The sequence below is a fragment of the Hyposmocoma kahamanoa genome, unplaced genomic scaffold, assembly GCF_003589595.1.
Source record: "Hyposmocoma kahamanoa isolate Upper Pololo Valley unplaced genomic scaffold, ASM358959v1 95, whole genome shotgun sequence".
In the NCBI taxonomy this organism is placed as follows: Eukaryota; Metazoa; Arthropoda; class Insecta; order Lepidoptera; family Cosmopterigidae; genus Hyposmocoma; species Hyposmocoma kahamanoa.
The window spans coordinates 6,347,930-6,364,670 of record NW_020654972.1 but is presented as its reverse complement, the minus strand read 5'-3'; positions in this window follow the sequence as shown (position 1 = coordinate 6,364,670).

Genomic DNA, 16,741 nt, shown 5'->3' with positions numbered 1-16,741 from the left:
CACGCTATTCACTTTGAATCTTCTTTTTTATTTGCTCACTATATGCCATTCTTGGTCTTTCTCTCTTTCTTTTCCCATACATTCTCCCTTCAATTATCACTTTCACAAATTCGTCAATGCTCCACAAATGTCCTACAATTTTCCCTCTATTGCATTTAAAAGACTTCTTTCCTCCCCAACCCTTTTCAAAACTTCCTCATTTGATCACTTTTCAGATAGGTCACTATTCTAAAAAGCCATCGATATATCTGAGTTGATGATGATGAACAAATTTTATTTTAGCTGTAAAGCTGGTAGCTATAAAGGTATCTAACTGGTGACGAAATACTTTCATAGATGGCGCCACGGCTACAAAGTCGTTAAAAAAACTAAACACAAAAGACAGGACAACAAGCACATAGAAAAATTCCGTGGCTTAGTTGGTACAGCATCTGGCACTGTATGCTAGAAGACGTCGGTACGAATGTGACCGGATACAACGAATTCTTCCTGAGTGTTAGATCTTTGTATTAATAATTATAACAATCTAGTGGAGTAATTTCACATAAAAAGTAATTGAATATCAAATCAATAAAAATTTACATAAAATTTTGTTAAATTATACACACTCTACAATAACAAAGAGCCGAAGCAAAACTTTCTCAAAGAAACAATCAATATTCAAGCAACTTTGACCGATGATGTACATCATTCTCTGCGAGCCATCACATCATAGTCGTGTTAAATTAAACATGAGTTGAACTCGCCGAAAAGCGACTCCGCCTCACGCGCGTCGACGTAACGCCCACTACGCCCCTCGCTAATTATTATAACCGGTTGCGTTATAATTAACCGGTGACCGGCCAACAGGCGCCACCTGTTGGCCGTGTGACGCCATCTTAGAGTAATTGCTTTACAACAGTCGATCAAATACCTTGAGTTTTCATTGTGAGTGGGTAATGTGAGATAATACGCAACTACGGTGTAATTTTGAGATATTTTATTTTGATTTTTTTTTTCTTAATTGCTATTACATGTTTGCAATGCAATTGATCAGTGACAGTGTGGTCCCATTTAAATTTGAAGAAAATATTACAACTCTAAGAGTGGCAAACTAGGGGATTAATGAAGATTCGATTCAACTCAAGAACTCATTTTAATTCTTTTATAAAGAACTAAAAAATCGGAAGTACTTATGTTAACGCAGAATTTCTTTGATTTAATTAAAATGTAAGAACATAACTTTCTTTCAAACTCATTTGCGACTTACACACGAGTTCCGAGTTGATGTTTAATCTTAAGACGATATTATCTGCCTGACTTGAGAAGTACGGTGCTACACAAAAAGGACATAACTCACCTCCACCTATACTTGATGGGTTATAATTTTATAGCGGCTGGGAGCGTTCCCAGATAATTGTTTACTTCCGAGCTTTATTGATTGTAGAGGCGGGGCGTAAAGGAGTTGCATTTAATTTTGCTAAGTGTTTATTCAAGATATTGCAATATTCATCAGAATAAGTGGTTATGTCATTTGTCAATATCCTTCGTATGCATTAATCTTGTTACGTGTATAAAGTGTGTTTTTTTTGTGAATAGATTTATTGAAAACGGTTTTGCTCATATATAGTTTATTTTCCATCAACAAAACAAACCGATGACTCCAATGAACATTGCGCCATCTTGAATTTTTGGTCATTTTCTGTTATTTTTGTAAACAGGAATATTTATTTAGTAATATTATGTTCCCCGAATTTTGTGATAAAATAAAGAAACAAAAAAACGAATTCTGTTAAAAAAAGGAAAACAAAAAACAAAATAAAAACAGAACAGGTCCAAAAATTAAGTTGTGGCAGTCCTATTGCCACTAAACATTCAGAAATATACGTAACTTAGACATTAGCCGCCATCGGGATTTCTACCGAAGACCTCTCAAATTAGAAGCACATGTTCTTTTACAAAACTCCCACTGTCAATATTGATTGCAGATTGTGTCAGTTCACATATGAAGATAAATATCTAATAGACCTTAATTTAAACTAATATTAACTAACAAATTAAAACTTCCTTAAATAAACCAATCATACAGTCTTAAAAGTCAAGGTTCTTTTTTATTATTTTATCAAGGAAAAGTTGTTAAGCACGTGTTCTAAAAATAGGACTAGCATTTGAAAAAATGTATAATTTTACTAACAAGATGTGCTAACAAATATTCATTCCACGCTTTTTATTCCTTCTAAAAGGTATATCTAAATTACTCAACGACGACGATGTGTACTCTACTCTACTGTTAGAGTTTAAATATTAATTGTTAATTTTTTAAATTAATTATAATCAAAAGAGACATAAAATGAATAGTTGGAGGGAAAAGGAATAAAGATGGCGGGTGCATACATTTTTCAAGGCCACTCATGTTGGCGATTGTTAATTGGAAGCTAAACATTTATTTTAAATTTAGAATTGTAAAATTATTGTTCTGTTTGGCCACATATCTATCAATATTCAAATCTAGAATCTTTTAAAGATGCGCGGATAATCAAAACTGAAAAAACAATGTGATTGAAAAACAAGAGACGTTGTTGAAGGCGATCAAATAACTTGTAACATGTTCAGAGCCAATCAAGCATACTGATTATGAAAATAATTTTAAATGACTAATTTAATCATGTTGTGATTGATTCCATCAAGTACCCTTGGTATAATAAAGCTATATATTTATTATGATCAAAAGTGCTTTTATCATGTGAAAGACATAAAAATAATGCGACCAAATGAATTACATACATGCCAATTTTTATGAATCTCCTATGGACTAAATTCGTTTGCAGAATCTTTAAACCTTCCCCTGAATACTTGTAATTTTGAAAGGCCTTATTACATCAAATGATTAATGTTTTTTTTCTATATAAGGCTCTTATTATCAAAGCAACAAGACGATTGAAATTCTTATGGAATATCGTATACGACTGCTAGAAGTCGAATTTCAGAGAAAAAATCTTGAACAACGAATTTCGACCAACGCAGCGCCAATTTTAATCCTTTAATTTATGAACAAATGCTTTTAATTGCTCACTGAAGCCCGTTGCCGACTGTAAATCGTACCAGCTTCGCTATTTTGCTCCATAACTCAGAACATATTGCCCCTGAGGGAAGTTTTACTGGTTTACTGTTACGTAGGCAGGAATCGTAGGAGTAAGAAGAACGAAAACTTAGGAGTTATGAATGTGCTTTGTAAAACTTTATTATTGCCGAAATAAACACCTATTTAGAAATCTTGGAGAATGAAATTTCCCTATTATTACGTTGTGTAAAGGAGGGAGGTTCTTTTTTCCGTTGGATGAGGTTACCAAAACAAGCGAAGTGAAAACTCCAAGTGTTGTTTGTTCAGAAGATTTTTATTTTCACCTTGTATGTCGCCAATACAATTTCACCCTATATGCGAAAGGTCCGTGCAGTTGTTCCCAGAAGGGACTTGACTCCGGGAAACCGTTCCGCGAGATGAGGTTTTTTCACCCTATATGATGCGCATTAATATTTCACCCTATATGAGCGTACGAAATGTCAGAAGATCCGGGTAGCAGTTCTCAAGAAGGGACTCAACTCCTGGTTGCTTTACTGAGCTCTCTGTATTCTCTAGTTACTCTTCCCATTAACAAAATTGTGTTCGAGTAGTCAGTCACCATTCGAGGGAAAATCTTAACACCGCCATTCAGAAATAACGCCAAATGGGTCAATGCCATCTAGCGGATTCTTAGGGAACTAAAGGACAGTCTAATACTTAAAGTAGGTTTGTTACAGTTGTATTATATGTAGGTAAGGTATAATATAATATAAAACCTTTCATAATATAAAACCTTTCCGTAATGTGTGCATTACTGCGTTCCGATTTTAAAGGGTAAGGGTGCTGGTGAAATTACAGGCCCATGGGATTTGCCAATTTATGTCTCAGGGTGACGAGCGCAGTGGCAGTGGCCCTCAGATCTTTGCGATATAAAGCCTTGAGTGGCATTGGAACTGTTTTGGACAAGCGTGTAGCTTACGATCAGGCGCACGACTTGTTCGTACCCGTCAATTGATATTATAAATATATATATATATATATCCATAAAACCTTACCTATTTCTGCCATCAAGCAGTAAAGTGAACATTACTGCATTCCAATTTTGAAGGGTTAGAGAGCTGGTGAAATTACAGGCACTCGGTACTTGTCAACTTATTTCTCAGGATGAAGGGCGCAGCGAGAGTATCTATATATCATATCTATGCAATTTAAAGCTCTGAGTGGTACAGCAATTGCTATGGCTAGGCGAGTCGCTTACAACCAGGTTTCTGACTTGTACGTCCCGTTATTTTATATAATAAAAATAATAACAAATACTTTTTTTGAATTGTGATGACACTGAAATAGATTCGTGATAAATTCGATGGCGTCTAAGTAAAATATGCAATTTGCAAATTGCAATTTTCACTGGAGAGCAGAGAGTGGGTTTTTGTTTTGTAACTATTTATTCTCGTAACATGAGACATAGAGTAAACATACGCGTTCAATTTACAAATGGAGTGCGAATTTTTATGTGTAGCTAAAATACAAACCGTTATAAATTACCACTTTAAAAAAAACAATCAAGTTTCTAATTTTAGTAGTTAGTTTTTGTAGCGACGTCGAAATAATTAGGTTCCTTTTTTATTTGTCTGATACGAAGGTCAACCGTTTAAACCGTCTGTCTAGAGACACGCGGTGTACCTATCGTGTACCTAAAATTTTAGTTAAATGAAAAAAAACATTTTTTATAACATTAATAATTTTTTTAAATGGTAGTGGAAAACAAGCTGCACGTTAGAAGCACGTCTCTAGGAGGAGTGACGGGTTAAAACTAAATTATGTAATAATGGTATCAAGGTCATCATATTACTTAAATATCTTCGAATTTCCATAGTATAGCAAAATTAAAGAAGATCGGGCAAGTGGAAGTAAAATTCATATTATGACTGAGATTCCTACACCAACTGTTAAAAGATATGATCTTTAAACAGCTGAACAAATGTTCATCGAACATAGCTCAAAATTATCTCGATCAAATAAGCCTTAAAAGAAAAAAAAGTTTGAGATTCAGTCTATTCCTAGAGGAGCTACAATGCTACAATAATGATAACAACAAATAATGATATCAAAACTAAATATTAAGATTTGGAAAGTTACTAAATTTTCGGTGTTGGGACGATGCAAAAAAGTTTGTGGCAGAAATCGGGGGAACGGCTTAGAGAGAGTGAAGATGACTCCCGTGCCGCCTTGTTCTTAAAAAGGTTTTCCATTGCCATACAGCGAGGAAATGTGGCAAGCATAATGGGCACTTTTGCGCCCGGATCAGTCAGGGGCCTTTTAGATGAATGTGGTAGATAGCACTGAATCATATGAGCGTAAGATAATAAATAACAGTGATTTTGTAATTTTTTGATTGTTATAAGATATCAATGTATTATATTTTTGTAAATGTCTTTGAATTTCCATAGTACAGCAAATTTAAAGTAGATCGTACAAGTGGAAGTAACAATTCTTTTATGACTGAGATTCGTACATTAACTATTAAAAGCTGATGATCTTTAAATAGCTGAAGAGACGTTCATCGAACACAGCTCCAAACCTTCCCATTAAAATTAGCCCTCAAACAAAAGAATCTGGTTTGAGATAAGTAAATTTCTTGGGGAGCTACGATGCCACAAACAAGCACACGACGACAAAGGTGAGAAAACCTCCCATAACTAACTTTTTTATTTATAATACCAAGTGACGGATGACCAAGTCATGCGCCTGATGATAAGCGACATGCCTGTCCATAACAGTTGCAGTGCCACTCAGTGCTTTAAGTCTTGCGGATTTAAACCTTTTTTGTAGTCATAACAAATCATAACAGAAAATCACGTCGAGAAAGCTCCATTGTTGCGAACGAAATTCCCGCCAGATTGGGACCGAAAAAAAAAATTAATTCGATTTAAGACGTTCCGTTTTCAAATTTATTACCAAATAACCTGCCTTTACGACGGTGTATAACTTGCCAGTATCATACAAGTGATTAAAGAGTATCTAAGTTCTTTTGCCATGACTCTCGTATTTAAATAAGCAAAGCGACTATGGGAGAGTAAGTCTAAATCTTTAGAAAACTTGTTACGAGCTCTAAACATGCGATAAAAAGGATCATTATATGAGACATTGTTAGTGGTGGCATGACAAAGAAAAAGTTATTTGGGTACTTTTACAGCCAATCTTAAAAGAAGCGTGGCTTAAGACCTCACTGGAGTCTATTTCAAAGTTAATAATTTTAAACAGTGCGGACTGGACTATTTCCAGTATCACACGTCTGTACTGAAGAGGGCGATCTGTAACAGGTCCCCAACCTAGTGCAGACTCCAGCTCTCACTAAGGAATTTATTATTATATATGGAATGCAACTACTTATGGACCTTTCTGAGAGAAATAAAGCATTTTGTATATTTTTATAATTTCACCAGAACCCTTACCCTTGAAAACCATCATCCTGTAACGCTCACATTACTGCTTGGCGGCAGAAATAGGTAAGTTGGCAGTACTTCCCTAGGCGAACTCTTTCACAAGGAGCTTGACTGTTACTAGCTACAAACTTAGCCATCTGCCAATTATGAGCAATTCCAACTTTATGTATTTCGTTAAAGTTGTGTATTATCAAGTTGTGCGTAGTTACTTAGTTAAAATATGAAAGCAACTTTTATCTATGTACTGTGAGTAGACACAAAACTTTTTAGAAAACTTTTTCTTCTGCTTTTGTACCGTTTCGAAGCTATGCATACTATCGCCTGGCATAACAATTATATCTGTCGCGATTGAGTGAGACGAACTATCTCACTAAGCTTTCAAAAGCGAACATTCTCTCTGAATTCATGACTCATGAACCCATGGACAGAACGAAATTAAACCAAAAATATGTGGCACTTCCTAATGCCACTTCCAACAGTTGATCTACTCGAGATTTACATAATAATAGTACTAAACGGCCACACCAATTACCCGGTATCAAATTAGGAAATTCCCCGTGTTATGAGTTCCGGAGCAAAACACGTTAATAGACGTTGTATTTTGATGTGCATATCTCTCTTCCGTCTTTTTTCTTCTCTATTCCACTCTGTCTTCGGCTAAGTGGAGTACGGTTTCACCAGTTCTACCAAATTTATTTTATAATAATAAAATAAAGCAATAGAGCTCTTTGTGAAAGAGTTCGTCCAAGAAAGTACTGCCTTACCTATTTCTGCCACCAAGCAGTAATATGAGCATCACGGCGTACAACTTTTGCACAGGATAAGGATACTGGTGAAATTAATAATAATAATAGTATTTACATTTTTATTGATTATCAATAATTGAATATCAGTTATTTTTTATGTGAAATTACTCCACTAGTTTGTTATAAAGTCTAAAAAGTCTGGCTAAAAAGTCGTTGAAAAACCAAATACAAAGATACGACTACAAACACATAGAAAAATTCGTGAGGTCCGTTGGTTCGTTCTGTTGTTTAGTTGGTATAACGTCTGGCTCGGTATGGTAGAAGACGTCGGTTCGAATCCGGCCGGATCGAACGAATTCTTCCTGAGTGTTCATTATTTGTATTAACAGGAATAATAATAATAATAATAATATTTCTTTTAAATTTTTTTCCTTGCGATATAAATATGAAGTACAAGATTTAGTACCTGACTCTCAAAGTAAGGTGACCTGTGACATGAGAGCAAGTGTTACTCCGCGCGCTTAAGTGGATAACCTTACCATACACAGGGAAAACAACGAGTCCAATATTCTTTCAATTAGAATAAAAACAAAAAAAAAGAGAAAAGATAATAATAGCAAAATTAATTGAAGAAATAGCACTAATTAATATGACTTAATGGTAAGTGTGTGTGAGATGTAAGTTTTGAGTGGTATTGTCACTGATTTGTCACAGCCTGGTCACATGATCGTTTTGAACTTCGACCTCTAGGTCGTTTGCCTTCTACTTTGCCCCTCAAAATTAGTTTCTCTAAATTGTCAGCGCTTTTGAGAGGCCAAATAATTATTTATAGAATGTGAAGCAAACAGACGGAAGACCGACGTTTGTTATTTTACAGCTGCAATTCCTCAAGTAGGGATACCATAATGCAATCCAGGGAATCTTTAGTCAGCGACGCTAACACCATATTTCAAATGCGTCAATCAACAAAGGCAAAGATGTCTGTCAGAGGCTTTAAGCGTCCAGGCTTCCGAGGCATACAAAATTTAGAATTACATTTTTAAAAATTAATTTTAATGAGTAATAATTTACATTTTATTGTCATACTAGTATTACTTGCGTATGTTGTTCCGTGACCTCATTTTAGGATCATAACCAAAAAGTGGTACTAGGAACGCATTGCGTTTTCTACAAAATACTGAGTTTGTTACCACAGCTGCAACCTCACAAAGTATCTCTACACTTAATGCCCCTGTTTATATGAATAATCTGTGTTTCAATTTTATTTTGCTTTTGTGATTTTTTATTAATGTCTTAACGTCTGATTTTACTTGTTATTCGTATGTTTTGATTTTCTTTTGTCTTTTGTGGTTTTCAAATCAATGATTACCGCACCCGCAATTAGTTCTAAAGCACTACCTAGAACACCCAGAACAGGAAAAAATTCAGAAAAGTTAACCACAGACTTTCTCAACCGGCGCCCAAGGATTCCGAGGTCGTCAAATTATTTCAAAATCAGAAACAAAACCTTCTCCTCCTCCTCTCCTTTCAAAAACGAGTTCCCAATCGCATTCCGTTTCACACCTTGCAAGGCGTCATTGATTAATCACAGCAATTATATGGAAGACAAATATTTACTGTTACAACGTGATGTTTAGCCGATCGCCCACGCGCTGACAGCCCACTATTATGGTTCCCTGAGGCACACCAGATGGGTGAACTAGAGTGAAGTTTTAACTACGGTTTGTAGAACTATAGTGAACTTGAGTGGTGGGTAAGATTTTGCAGATAACAAAATAAAGTATTGTTTTATTAAATAAAGTATAATTAAACAGAGATCAGAGTAGAGTACATTTACCTAAATTAATCGGCAGTATAACATAGAGTGAATAATAGAATAAATACTTTCTTTTAGCAGGTAGAGCTCTTTGGCTCATCTCACACTAGCGCAGAGTCGAAGCGTCGCGACGCGTCATGTTTTTCCCCTATAGCATATTCATCTCTATTTTCCCATTACTAAGGTACAAATTTGTGTTATGCAAATATGGAAACGAGCGTAGACCCGCGTTGCCGAGCGTTGTAATTGAAAAACAGGACGCAACGCGACGCTTCGACTCTGCGCCAGTGTGAGGTAAGAGATCGCCCAGGAAATTACTTTTTTTATACAATGAATAAGTGCGCATTTGACCTCAATCTCACCTGATGGAAAGTGACGATGAGGTCGACGTTGTAGTATGTACAACTAAGTAATGCCTAGACTCTCGCCTCGAAAAGGTCCAAGCTAAAGCGGAGAATAAGTCCGCAGGCAAGGAAATCCACTCCCTAGCCGCTCGCCATCATACCTATTTACAGTACTGTGAGCAATACTGCGTTCCGGTTTTGAACAGTGCTGGCTGGTCAATTCCTACAGGGACTTGTCAAGTTTTTGTACAGTGAATTTCCCTCAGATATTTGCGATTTAAAGCTATGAGTGGCATTGCAACTGTTATGGACAGGCGTGTCGCTTATCACCAGGCGCACTACTTGTTCGACACGTTACTTGGTGCCGTAATAAGTAAGCAATTCATTTACTTGTGAAAACACAGATTGTGTAGAAGTTGACATTTATAACATATTTTTTATTAAAAAAAAAGGAACCGACTTCAACTTTTGCCCATAATTATGTACATTGAAATTGAAACTAAAAAGTTGACAATCGTTTATATTCCCTAGTTTATCACCCTCACATGTGGAATATTTTCTGCAAATTTAAATGAGACTAATACTGAGGTACCCTCTTTCCAACAAAGAAGAAGAAGAAAGAAAGAAAAAGAAAGAAGAAAAAGAATCACGAAAAATGCTTACAAATGCCGTAGACATTTGAATTGAGAACCTAATCCCATTTTTGAAGTCGGTTAAAAGGAAACTCCAGTATGGTGTTTGGATATTATCTAGCACACGAAACTGTCCAGGGGTGCCTCGGTAAACATACCTGACGCGCTGCAGAACAGGAGCATCACCCCAGCATCATCCTAAAAACAATGTTGTTGCACTCTGTTAAACCTTCTTGGTTTTAAGTACACGCTAATACCAACCTGGTCGATTTTATAAGTATTTTAGTACGACTTGTTTGTACCTATTACAATAGAAAATTATTCCTTGAAATTTATGTAAACTTACTCAGCCTATTCTGATTTCTGATGATTCCAGATTCGTAAATCATATTTTATATTTGGTATAACATTAACCCTTTATCCACAAATCCTGTAATGTAAATCATATATTCTGTGCTGCTAACCTACAGTGAGCACTGTTTGCTTCTCATTACAACAGCGAGGTGGATTATGGCCTATTTACTAGCAGTAAAGGTACTTGTGAAAGAGTTCGTCCAGGAAAGTGCTGCTATCTTACCTATTTCTACTGCCAATCACTAATGTGAGCATTAGTGCGTTCCTGTTTTGAAAGCTGCTGGTGAAATTACAGACACATGGGTCTTGTTAACTTATGTCTTAGGGTGACGGGCGCGGTGGCAGTACCCCTCAGATCTTTGAGATTTAAACCAGGCTCTCGATTTGTTCGTCCCATCATCGTCACTTGTTCTTCACCATAAAAAAAGGCCTAAAGCCTAAACAGCACTAATTTTATAAACTTTAAAATTTACGTTGAATATCATTGCTACAAAGGTCGAACACGAAAGAAGAATTCCTTCAATCTGACTGATCTCAATCCAGAGACCACCTACACACACATATCCCGTGTTCACATCTACTAGAAAATATATCGAGGGCTTTCTAGAATAGTGGTCTACCTCAAAGAACTTTTTGAGACAGGAAGATGATTTAAAAAATTGTAAGGCTTATCTAGCGCTCAAATCTGACGAATTATATACAGGCTCAATGTAGCTACGGGATTTTTTTATCCAATGGAAAGCTGAGTGTCTTATTCACAATTAAATATAACACATTCCGAATTCAGCTCTGTAATTAATTTTTAAAAATAATTATTTTGGTTTTGGGCTAATATTCTTAAAAAACAGCCATGTATTCAATTATTATTATTTAATTTTTAAGTGATATAAAAAAAGGAGGTCCGTCATGTGGCTGTATTTTTTGTATGTGTTTGTTGCGCGATAACTTCGGCATTTGTGAACCGATTATGATGATTCTTTTTTTATTGGAAAAAGGATACCTCTGTAGTGATCCCATTTAATTTTAAAGGAAATATTCCATCTCTATAAACGGCTAATTGGGGGATGAATCCGGTTTATTGGATTTCAACCACTTTACGTCAACCGATTTACGATAACCGACAAACTTTTGATGTCTGTTTAGCTATAATTCAAAATTAATGTGACTTAAAGAAGCATTTGATTAAAATTAAAATAATAATTAATATTTTAAAACTCTGACTCCGCACCGGACGCAATTAGCGGCTTTATTTTTTTTGTCATAAAATAAAATATCATTATCATGAAAGTAACCAATCAGAAGCCGCCGACTGGCCTCATTATATTGGAACCTTAAATAATTGAAAAAGTCACAGCCACGGTACCAATAATCGCTAATTAAAAATGTAGGTAGATTATAAATGCTGCAGTAAACGTTATTAATAAATGTCTGTCGTTATGTAGGATGCGCGTGTCAGGCTCAATTTATATCGCCGCGGAAAGGAATGGAAGTGAAGTTATGAATTTTACTTCCGATTTTGGAACTTATTGTCAGTTGTGTAACGTACAAACTACCTGCAGCCAAAAATAGGTCGCGCTTCTGCTTACGCTTAATTTGTTGTCTAAATTTTAGTTTAATGTCTATTTTTTTAGTTTAATGTTTATTTTTATAGAAAAGAATCTATTTCGGTAAATTGTAGAGAACAAATAGTTTTAGCTAGTTTTGTTAAGTCTAGATGGCGTTAGTAACGTTTTCTGAATTTCCTGAATCGTACTAGTAAGATTTTCCCGAGCTCACATAGCTCAAAGAGTTTATTTTACTTTACGGGTCATGATCCTTCAGGTGGCGCAGTCAAGGCCTTCAGCGGCCAACAGCAGTGTCCTAAAAAAGAGTTTTCGGTTCGTTTTGAGGGAAGTCCACGGTAGCGCCCTGGCCCAAGGTCCCACTTGGGCGCTCAGACCCGTTACTTAGTTTCAAGTTTAATTTTAAAGAGTTAAGAGCCTTCAGCTCCCCTTTTTGTCCGGTAGCGCAGGCCATCAGTGGTGAACTGCAAAGTGTCAGTGTCAAAAAAAAATTGTTTTCGCACTAAATTTGTAACAGGAAGGAAACCAGTGAACAACAATGGAAGGATTTTCAGAAACCAAGAAACAATCGAAAAGTCTCATAAGTTTATTATATATTTATAAGTTTCTCACAGGTGAGACTGCTGACGGCAAAAAAGCCGCATAAACATTTGTAAAAATCAATTAGAAAAATTCGTAAAATCTAAGTAGTAGAAAATCTCCGTGTGAAAGAGTTCGTCCAGGGAAATACTGCCACATCACCTATTTGAGAGTTTGCTGGTGAAATTATAGGCACATGGAACTTATCAACGGCTCAGGGTGACGAGCGCAGTGACAGTGTTCGTCAGATCTTTGCGGTTTAAAGCTCTGAGTGACACTGGAACTGCTTTACTTACCACGAGGCGCATAACTTGTTCGTACTTACGATATGGTAACTGACATATCCACAGTTTAAATCCGTGCGACGAAATATCCCTTGCACTTAAATTTCTAAGTTACCTACATTTTTGTGAATATTAAGTAGGAAAAGCTATCGCTAACTGTGAAAACCTAATATACTGGTGAAACCCGCATGTCGAAGAAGGTTTAAAACTCTAGGAATTCGTGTGAAGCCCTTACCCTCTCCTTGGAGGAGATCCGTGCACAGCAGTGCGACCAAACTCAGCTTCACAATCCCATACAACTTAGTGACGCTTTTGGAAACACAATATTTTAGGGTGTGATTTTAATCCTTACTAACATTTTGGGAAAAACCTTAAAATACGAAATAATATGAAAGGAAGAAAGAAAATACATTCATTCATTCATTTGTATACCACAAATGACACCATAACGGAACAAAAACAAAACAGAAAAGAAACAAAAATAATAAAAACAATCAAAAGTAAAACATGAATAAGTAATAACAAAACAAAATCATACTCAAAACAAAATAAAACTAAAACACAAACTATTCACATAAACCAGTACACCAAGTATAAAGTTACTTTGTGTGGTGCCAGCTGCGGTAACAAAAGGGTCACTAACTCAGTATTTGCTGGATATATCAGCCTTTCTAAATGCCTACCTGCAAAATTATCATATCTTTTCAACAAGAATCAATGAAACAAAAGATCACCTTCATTGTTGTTAAGTTGTTTGTATTGATGGGAAGCATTATCCTAAAATTAAAAATGATCCCAAATTTAAGCGAATTATTGATCTATAATAACTACAAAAAAAGAAAATTGATTTTCACTGAATGTATAATTTATTAATCTCGCGATATCAAATGAAAAATCAAAGGGAAAACGTCTACATTTAAGGGACTATCGGATTCGAAGGCACATAAGGAATAAGTAATGTGCTCAACTTCAGTAATAAATCTTAAAAGAATGCTTTGGCCGCTCCCAAAAAGATACTCGTAGAAGCATTCACCTTCTATTTTCCCTGTTATTTATGAGCCTATGCTTTATACGAACCGCGGGCCAAGAATAAAATGGGTAACTAAAATAAATGGCCCTATGTTCCCATGATCAAAGATTCATCTGAAGTTTTTTCAAAAACTAATGAGCAAACTGGTAGTCAAATCTAAACTGGTATAGATAACGTCGCATATAAAGATACAAGTTTAACGATGATAAAACAAAAAGCCCATAATCTTATCTCTGGTGGTGATTTATATGCAGTCTATTTGGTAGAAACACATGTAGCGCTCGCCATGGCAGTGTGCGGCCAGCGACAACGAACCCATTGTCGCAATGAAAAAAATAGACTTTAATCAAGTTTGCCTATCATGATTTTTTATAGAAACTATTGTAAACATGATAAAATTCAATATTTAAACATTTTCATTTAGTTACATTATCACCTTATATGACATCTTGTTTATTTGAATCACATTTCTTTCTTATGTCATTCGCAATCGTTTTCAGTTGTCAATTAGCTACCTCAAAGAACATCCAAAACAAAACAAGATAGGCTTCATTATAAAGTTAGCAGCTACTTGTAACCAAGCGGTGACAGTAGAAAGACAACGGCTTTCATACAACTCAGAGTAATGACGGAACTTTCACCGATCACCGCCGTGACGCGTCGTATGTTTTCCACCTCAAAAGATATAGATTACTCATGCCTTCCACTTACAAGTGATTTACATTAAGATGGTGACGCATTTGCATGTAGAAGTAACCTTTTCATAATTGAAACTTTGGTAGCTTCCAACTTAGTGATTAGCTTAATGGATTTCTCAATTTAATGAAACCCAAAAACTTAATAATTGACTTTTAAAAAGATAGGACACCAAATTTACGATTCGTTTCTAAGAATTTTTTGTTGACGATAATCAGTAGACTAACAGCTATTAAAAAAGAAGACCCTTTTTAGACTATTGTGGAGGATCTTGTATGTCATTAGCTGATAAACTATTGAATTTTTTTGAACAAACCATCAAAATTTTACATGTTTAATAAGTGTATTAGAGCTAAGTGACTATATTTATATATAACGCAGTTCATTGTAATCTCTTTCTTTTTTGAAATTTAATTTATACATGGATACCACCGTTTCAATATAAATCCTTTCTAATAGATTGTCGTCTCTCTTGACTCCATGTTGTCTATATGTCTTCGACTCTGCTATTCACTTGATAACACAATAATTGTAACCAAACTAAAATTCAACGGTGAAAATTTACTAACAATTTAATAATTCTAGATGATCTCGATGGCCTGCGTTTTGCATTATGCATAAGAAGGGACTGGAAACTTTTCTAAATTGGTTCTGGTATTCAGACTAGTGACCAGGAGTGAATTAGTTGCTCTGGTACTCATTGTAAAGGGAAATCTCTAGTTTGAGTTTTTTAATTTTTTTTTTTTGGGTTCACGTATTAAAAATACGGATGGATTGACAACAACTTAAAACGAAGGGTTTTGTAAAGGGTCCTAAGCTATGACGCACAAATCTTTTGTTTGATCAGGCGTTTGTTGACAACCAATTCGTTGACGTTAATCCCTAGACAATGGTACCGTTTCATTTAGGCCAAAATGACGGCTCGACCAACGGTATCCTTTATGAGCCAAGTTTAAATCTGTACGTTAATATTTAGATAAAGGATTTTCTACGAATATTTTCTATTCCTGTTCATTCATCTGTGGACCTCGAATGAATTGGAAATATTTTACAAATATTTTGCAAGCCTTCGCTTGTAAAATCAGTTTCAATCGTTTTGTATTTGAGAAATAATTTATGTTTTATTAATTTAGAATTCCACATAAAACCGCGTTACATATAACTAAAAAGAACTATTAAAAAATCTTTTGAAATATTATTTTTCCATCAGAGAAGACATTAGCAGCCTTCTAATTGCTACGATCTTGACACTTATCCTGCACCTCATGAACACGCATCAGTGCTTTTATACATGCTCGTCGGTTAAAGGTTCTTTTGACTTGTCCTTTCTTTAGGATGCCTTCATTTGGTTGTGGTAAGTTTATCTTGGTCGGCCCTTACCAACTTAACCCGCTCAGTCTCACCATATAAATGTTTCGCCATACTCCTTCATTCATTCTCTAGAATTTTTACAGATAATAGATTTCTTAATGTGCTGATGTATTGGTAAAGGACTCGACACACCTCGGGAAATTTTATCCATCAATCCATTTATACGTTCCAAATTTGGCACGTACCACTTTTAAGGAGAACGTTTAGGTCATAGTCCGCCACGCTTCGGCCAAATACGGGTTAAGGACTATACACTTTTTTTCAATTTGAGAAGCAACCCTTCTCCCTTTTTATATGGCGGAATTTTATTGGCAGTTAATTCTTGTATGTAAATCAAAAGTGACCAAAACTGCTAGCTGCCACAAATAGGAAATGCTATCTTTGCAATTCGTGGCATTCGGCCATAAAACGACTACTTCAGCCATTTATTAAAGGTGTTTTGATGTAAAAACAATAATTGGTAACCATCACTTTATACTGCCCGCCCGTGAAGTCCCAAGAATGTGATGAAAAACCTATATAATCTCACCTTAGGTGTCAGACGCGTTCGTTAGGCATCATTCGGTTAAGGACTGTAAATTACGCGAATTACTGAAGCATTTGGTTTTTTGATCCTGATACCTTTTAATGCCTTATCATGTTTAGCTACGGCCTTTGTCGGAGTAAATTCTCGAGCTCCAATATCACGGTGGAGTTTTAAGTTTTTATTAACTAATGGGTTACGTATTGGAAGGACTTTGTTGTAAGATATTTAAAAACAGTGAAAATGGAATACAATACGTTCATTTGTCAGAATACAGTATAAAGTAAAATAAGGTGTATTGTTTTCAGTCTGCAAGCA